Consider the following 7,596-nt stretch of genomic DNA (forward strand, 5'->3'; position numbering starts at 1 on the left):
TAAATTAGCATGGACAAACAAGCATAGTTTGGAAATAGGTTACATCGTTTTCCTAGAATAAAGAAAATTTAGCTCATGCTAGAAATGGAATTCAACATAAACGAATTCACCATAATTGTTCTGAGAAGATGGGAAGAAGAAAATAAACACTAAAAAATCCTCCTTGCAGCCTCAACTCGTCGTCAAAAGCTCAAGGGAACGATTCAACGCTTTTCTCTCGTCCGTGCTCGTGTATGATTCCAACGTACGTGCAATAAATTGGAATTCCGTCTCCAAAACAAATGATTTGAATCCCTCTAGCTATGTTTTTCTCTCCCAAAGAGTGTTATCCAGTCAAAACTCGCGGCTCTAGAGTGAAAAATGGCTTTTATATGGTCCCACGGCGGAAAACCTAAAATCTGTCAAAATACGATGTTCGCTCGAGCAGGGTGTCGAGCGCGCGTCGAGCGTTCGACTCTGCCTGATTTCGCTCGAGCGTCCTATCGAGCGCACATCGAGCGTTCGACTCTGCCTGATTTCGCTCGAGCGGCCAATGTCTCTGCTCGAGCGATCTTCGTTTTTCAGCAACCCGCTCAAGCTCCCTGTCGAGCGGCAGTCGAGCGTTTGAATCTGCCTGAATTCGCTCGAGCGGCCAAAAGCCTCCGCTCGAGCGAACTTGTAAAATCTGCAATATGAAATTTTGCAAGCCATCATTATGCTAGTGAGGTGGTGGCTGTATGGTGGTTTACGGTGGTAGATCTAACCATGAGGTGGAAGAGAGGTCGTGAGAGAGTGTGGGAGATGATAGAGTTGGGGACTTCGGCTGGACATGGGAATGGTTAGGGAAGGTCGTGGTAATCAAGGGAGGCTGTGGGTGGAGATGTGGTGGCCTGAGTTGCCGTGAACAGTGGCGTGGGTGGAGAGCCCGCGCATAAAACCCATTTATGGGTTGTGTACGTGTGTGCCACAGGGAGGGAGAGAGGAGGTGGGTTCAGTGGGGGTTGGTCACTGGTGAAGAAAAAAGGCCGTTGGTGGGGTTTGGTGGCTTGGACGACACTATGGGATGAGAGAAACCATGAGCTATACCCATTTTTGGATTGTGCTACCGTGGTGAAGAGAGAGTCTGACCAGGGAGGGAAACCTGCATGGAGGAGGGAGGAGGTGCTGGGGAGTTCACCGATGGTGGCCGTGATTAATGGTGGTCGGCGGTGGTGTTGGACTGGGAGGAGGAGCATGGGTGAGGGGGGAGAAGTTGTTTCCGTCGGGTTGGGAGAGAGGGAGAGGAAAGAGAAAGAAAGAAAAAAGTGAAGGAAAAAGCTAGGGGTTTAGGTATTTAATTCAGGCTCTTTGTCTTGGGATCTTCAAAACAATTTAACGGTAAGCTTAAATACTGATTTGAAAATGCGTAAACATTTATTTAATTTAAAACACTAAGAGGAATTAAAATAGAATATTATTTATAAACTAAAGTTTATAAAGTAATATTCCTTCATTATTAATTAAAATGATGAAGTTTTATTAATTACTTGAAGAGAATAAAACCATTTAAAATAATTTAGAGTTTTCCACATATTTCAAACATCGTAATATTTTTAAATGACTAAAATAATTTAATTTAAATAATTTTTCACAATTATAATATTTTTGAAACTTTTCAAAAATATTATAATTGTGCTATTTAAAAACAAAGATTAGTTCGATAACGCTTAAAATACTACATATAAATATTTTCAGGATATTTAAAATATTCGCAAGTTTTAAAATACTAGGCTTGCTTTAAAAATTCACTCGATATCTTCAAAACACGTCATTGAGGTTCGATGCACAAAACGAGGCTCATAATTATAAAAGAAAAAAGCAGCAAATTGTTACAGTATGCCCCTCGTCTCAGCCCCACCAACACCAACAAGAACACCAAAGATGACAAACCCTAATCCTCCAACTTTCTCTCTTTCTATCTCTCTCATACCCTCATCGTGACCCTACAAATGGCTGTGTGGCCTTCATCTTAGTGCCACAAACACCAACATGAAGGGCAATCACAAGAAACCCTCATCCTCCACCTGAATCACAAACAGAAGCCCTTCGAGAACAACACTGACGAAGATGACAACAATCGCGTGAACTAAGACCAAGGATGCATATGGGTTTTTCATTTTTTTTTTTTATTTCTCTGTTTGTTGGATTTTTCTTCTCGATTTTTTGTTTGTTGGAAGTAAATGTGGTTGTTGGATATCTATTCCTCGAAATGGATTTTTTTTTTTTTTTTTTTTTTTTTGTTGGGTTTGTGAATCGGTTGTATGTGAAATTTCTTGTTCTTTCTTGTGGGTGTGCTTAAGTTTTTTTGTGTAGATCCCATTTCTTTTCTCTCAATGGGATATAAATCTGAAGGGCAGCTTCAAAAAATGTTTCCATCTCGTTGTTATTCAATTCAAAATTCTATGATTTTGTAAAAATCTTTGGAAAGTATTTTTTTTTTTAATTTTCTTCCGTATATGTTTGGGTAAATTTTTTATTTTCTTGTTGATCTTTTTTGGTATGATGTCTTCGTAGAGTCTGTTTGTATCAAACATTCTCAATGAAATTTGTTTGCTTTTATGTATATCAGCATGATTTTCTTACTGAAGTGATCAAAATGGGAAGATATTGTTTACTGTTTGGGAATTTTATTTCCTGTTGCGTATATGCATATGATGTATATGATCGAGTAGCTTGCTTTGTGTTTGCCATGTGGTGGTTGGCTGTGCATGGAAGCTCTGGTTCGGCAACAGAGGAACTTGTCTCATGCCGTGTTTAATCTGGGGCTTCAAACATTGGGTTTGAGTTTATTTTCTGCAAGTTTTTTTATTTTTGTTTGTTGGATTTCATAAAATTTTAATTTCAAATCCAATCGTCTCCATGTTTGGGTTTTTTTTTTTACTCATGCGTATGTGTATCATGAATTTCATGATGGTGTAGGAATTAAAACATGTTGAATTGGGATGAGAAGAATTAGAAACCATACCCACAAAATGCAAAGATTTAGAAGGATGAAGAGAAATTCTAGACACAAGGAAAATTTTGTGCAAAAAGTGACAGATAGAAAGGAGTAAGGAATGTATAAATATCCAAAGGTTTCAGTCCATAAAAAGATAAAAACATTGTAGATTGATGTTCCAGAAAATTGAAGAAAGCGGTAGAATGAATTTAGAGATATAGACAAAATAGGAATGCATGAATGTAAGGGTGATTCCGAACTGCATGCAAAATGGAAACAAATATCTCAAACGACCGCTCTATGCTTATTCATGCTTATTTTATATATATATATATATTCAATTTTTTTTAAATATTACTTGGAAAACAGCTTTATGTGTTTTGGCATATTTTGATGAATTTTTATACTACAAATATTTCATGTTTAGAAATAAATACATCTTAAGTTAAAAAATATCCTCCAACTTTAGTGGGAGATCTCAGTTGCCAAATGTCCATTTTTTGATTAAAAAAATAAAAGAAAAGAAAAAGGAATGTGCGTTTGAGATTCTTTTGGCAATATTGCATTGTGTTTTCAGAGGCTTGCGATTAGGTCAGAGTGAAGTATGGTCGTTTATAATGTCTGATGAGGCAAGAAAGATAGATGCGAGAGGGCGAACCGCACCATCTTTAATGCTCATTTTCTCTCTTCATGATTATGCACTTAGCCCTTGTGAAGCGAAAGCTATACGTTAGATACCAATTTGGGCATATTATTTATTTAAGAAAAATTCTATTCATCATTCATATACCACACATCACACATGACTTTTAATTTTTTTAATTTTTTCCCTTACAAAATGTGTAGTGTATGAATGATGAGTAGAAAAACTCAACTCGTTTAATAGGAATAAAATAGAAATAAGCGTGGTATGTAGTGTGGGAGATTACAAATAGCAAAGCTCGTAGTACTAGATTGGATATTGAATCCCAGCTCTACCACACCATCACATACTTGGGGTAGATGGTGATCTCACTTGATCCCCCACGCCATTTCCGCAGTATGTTATTACCTTAGCAATATTTTGGCATCATATAAAATAAGAAAAGAGTTACAAGATATGGGGATGATGCTCACAATGGAAAACACAACCAAAATTGCAGAAGCTATCTAGTACATGGTTTTCTATTATAGGTTAAAAGTCCAAAGTATGTAGTTATTGCTCAAACAAGAGTGGAGAAGGCAATATTTATACAAGAGAAATGCTATTGCTACTTACAAAAGACATACACCCCATTACATGTTGGTGTGGCAATGTCTTATTAGCCTCTAACTTCTTAAAAATAAAAATAAAAAGTGAAAACAGGAAAGCAAAAACCAAACGGTTTTTCCATTTTTTTATGTCAAATACAGCAACCACAAAAAAAGTAGAGGTTTCTTCCGTTCTTTTTCCTTCTTTCTGTACTCATTATTGTCTTCTTCTATCCTCTCAAACCCTAGCCATCGACTTCTCACAAAACCTGTCGCTACAAGAATCTGTAAACTGAAATAGATAGAGCTTTTGAGCTAAGAGAGATAGAGATGACGATACTCTTCAACACATAATATTTAAAGTATATAATTTGTATGTTTTCTTCTCTACCCTTAGGGATTACAAACATTTTTTTCAATATCTCAATAAGTTTTTTTATACAAAATGGTGGTATGATCAATTTATGTGATTTCAAAAATTTGGGTTTCAAAAAAACCCTAGATTAAAAGAGAGAGAGTGATATAATCCCTAGATCAAAATTGCGGAATCATCTATAGTGAAATAAAGGTAAGATAATCCCTATTTCATTACCCTAAACTAATATGCAGCCTTTTTTTAGTTGATTTGTTTGCTCAAATTCTTGGTTCCCCATGCCCATACCCAATGAATATGGTAGTTTAATATGCTAGATTATTCATCAAAACAAGTTTAATAATGTTAAATTTGTCCCACAATGCACTCTATTTGTTATGGTGAACTAATTCTTTTTGCTACCAAAATGCCCCAGCTCAATGAATATGGTAGTTTAATATGTTAAATTTCTCCAAAAATTGCACTATGTTTGTTATGGTTGGATATTTCTTTTTATGGCCAAAATGCCCATGATTAGATATGGAGTTTTTTCAAGAAATGCACCTTGTTTAAGGTGTTGGTTGCTTTGGTTGTAGAATGCTAGATGGTTGTTTGCTGCATTTTGCTTATTCTAACTATAGAATATTGTTTAGTTATGTTTCTATTCACAAATATGACTTCTACCAAGCTTTCTCGAATATAGTTTTGACAAAAACTTAAATTAAATTATGTCCATATTTGGAATTTCAATTAGCTCCTACAATGCCATGTTATGGTTGCTCTCTTCTGTTAGGGATCAAATAGTGTTAGAATGTCACATATAGCAACATTCACACCATCATTTAAGGCTCCATGGTGTTATTATGATGAAAAAGCATGCATAAAGACTTCTAATGCGGAAGACAATTATGGACTTTGGTTTTTTATGCGTAGAAATTAGAAGGTAAATGAAAATGTTACCTAATATGAGTTGTTGTATTTTGCATAGTATGTGAAGATCCTAAAGGCTTCTTATGATTTTCAGTTTGGGAGGTCGTGTAAATATTTTTGTTGGGTTGACCCAAAGCTCCCTGATTATAGAAAAATGTTGATTAAACATCAACAAGAGAGAAATTAACGTTTGAGTGTAAAAGTTTATCAGATCCATTCAATTCTAGAGTTAGAAAAATTTAGAGTCAGAGCTACAATGGAGATTGAAGCAACAAAGTATCGATTGGAAATTACAAGGCATAGAATAGCACTTTTGATGTCATGGTATTGCTTTGTATTTATTTTATTGCACACTACGTAGCCAAAGTATGATTGTCAAGTTGGTACTGTAACTTGGTTGTGGCTTGGGCAGTGCCCATTGAGATTTGAGAAATCTTGTTGAAGGATGTCCCACACACCTAACAATGTACTTTGAGAATTATGCAATTTTTAGTACTCTTTGATATCTAAGAAGACTCTTGATTGCTTACTCTTAATAGCTTCATACTGTGAATGTGTTCCAAATTTTTGATAGCTTCTTTAGAATGTGCCATAGACAGAATTTGTGCCATGATGTCGGAGACACTGTAGCAATAACAATTTGCATTGCATTATCTTGATATGTTATTATTGCCAAAAAAAACTTGACCTTCTATTCAATTCAACCAAGATGGAATTAACTACATAAAGGTGTCTGCATCTTTACTTACGGACACGTGGAAAATGAGACGTCAAGATGATGACAACACGGGTCACCACCCTATCGCCAAGTTTCAAGTGTGTGTATAAGCAACAAATGTGCAAAAAAAAGACACGCAGCGGATAGCAAAAGTCTCATAACTAAGTACCAGAATTTTTTCTTAGTTTAATACAAAGCGGTTCAAAACATACATAATAAAATATTACAAACTACAAATATTGTTCAAATCAACTACAAAGCATAAACTCCAACTCAGTACTCCGGTGGAGCCGCATCCTCGGGCTCAGCCTCCTCCTCCTCGTCAATCTCTGCATCAAAATCTACAGTACTAAAAATGGTGCCGCAGGTAAGTAAAATCCAAACGCCACTAGATAAAAGCATATTAAAACTCAAACAATATGCATGAAAGAATGCCAATGCACATGTCCCACAAAAACTACATATTTTTCCACGCACGCCAAAAACCCATTTGGCCCAAAAACATAACCTTTAAAACCATTTCTCGTCATTATCCCAGATAATGGCCCAAATCAATAAACCACAATTTTTCCAGAAAATTGATCACATAGCCTCAAACCAAATCGCACCATTTTTCCAGAAAATGGCCCGTAACCAAAACCATAAAACCGATCCAATTATTGCATGCACCATGATCTCCCTTAGGGATCATCCGCACACTCTGGCTCTGTGCCACACAGCAGGTAAAGTCTACGCGTGTGACACCTAAACAAGCGATGCCTAGTACTCGCGCCCAGCGTGTCCCTGGACCAGGCCATCCTCTAGTCCCCTCCACTCTAGGGACCACGGAGTCGACACGATAGCATTACCGTATCGTGCGATCCGGTTGTCGCTGGGATGTCACTCAGTATTATCCACTCCCAAGTGACCAGAGGAGTTCCACCGAGATAATACCTCATCCCAACTTGGGGTCGTGATACACATGCACCCGAAAATCCATTTACACGAATAAAACCGGATTTTCTCAAATTAAATAAAATGCACATGTATGCTCCATGTAATGCACGCATCAATGCACAAAACAACCAACCGATCACAAATCAATAAATCAAGTAACTCCGCCCTCAATCCATCCGACCCCCGAATTCCTCGAACTCAGTTCGGAATCAACCAACCAACCAGATAATTTATTGTAAGAGCAAAATATATTTAAATCTAAAAGTAAAGTTTGGAAAATACTTGCAGCGCTATAAGGTATTTTTTGAAAGCTCACGACGTTGCAAACGGCGGAGGAAAAGCAACGTAACATTGTATTTTACACTGTGGCCGTGGGTAATAAATTACCTACTTTCGAACAGGGGCAAACCAATACACGAAATTGATAGGGAATGGCCTTGAGATATTTATGAAGCTAAAGGAAGTGAGCTTTGG

This window comes from Carya illinoinensis, chromosome 2, assembly GCF_018687715.1.
Source record: "Carya illinoinensis cultivar Pawnee chromosome 2, C.illinoinensisPawnee_v1, whole genome shotgun sequence".
NCBI lineage: Eukaryota > Viridiplantae > Streptophyta > Magnoliopsida > Fagales > Juglandaceae > Carya > Carya illinoinensis.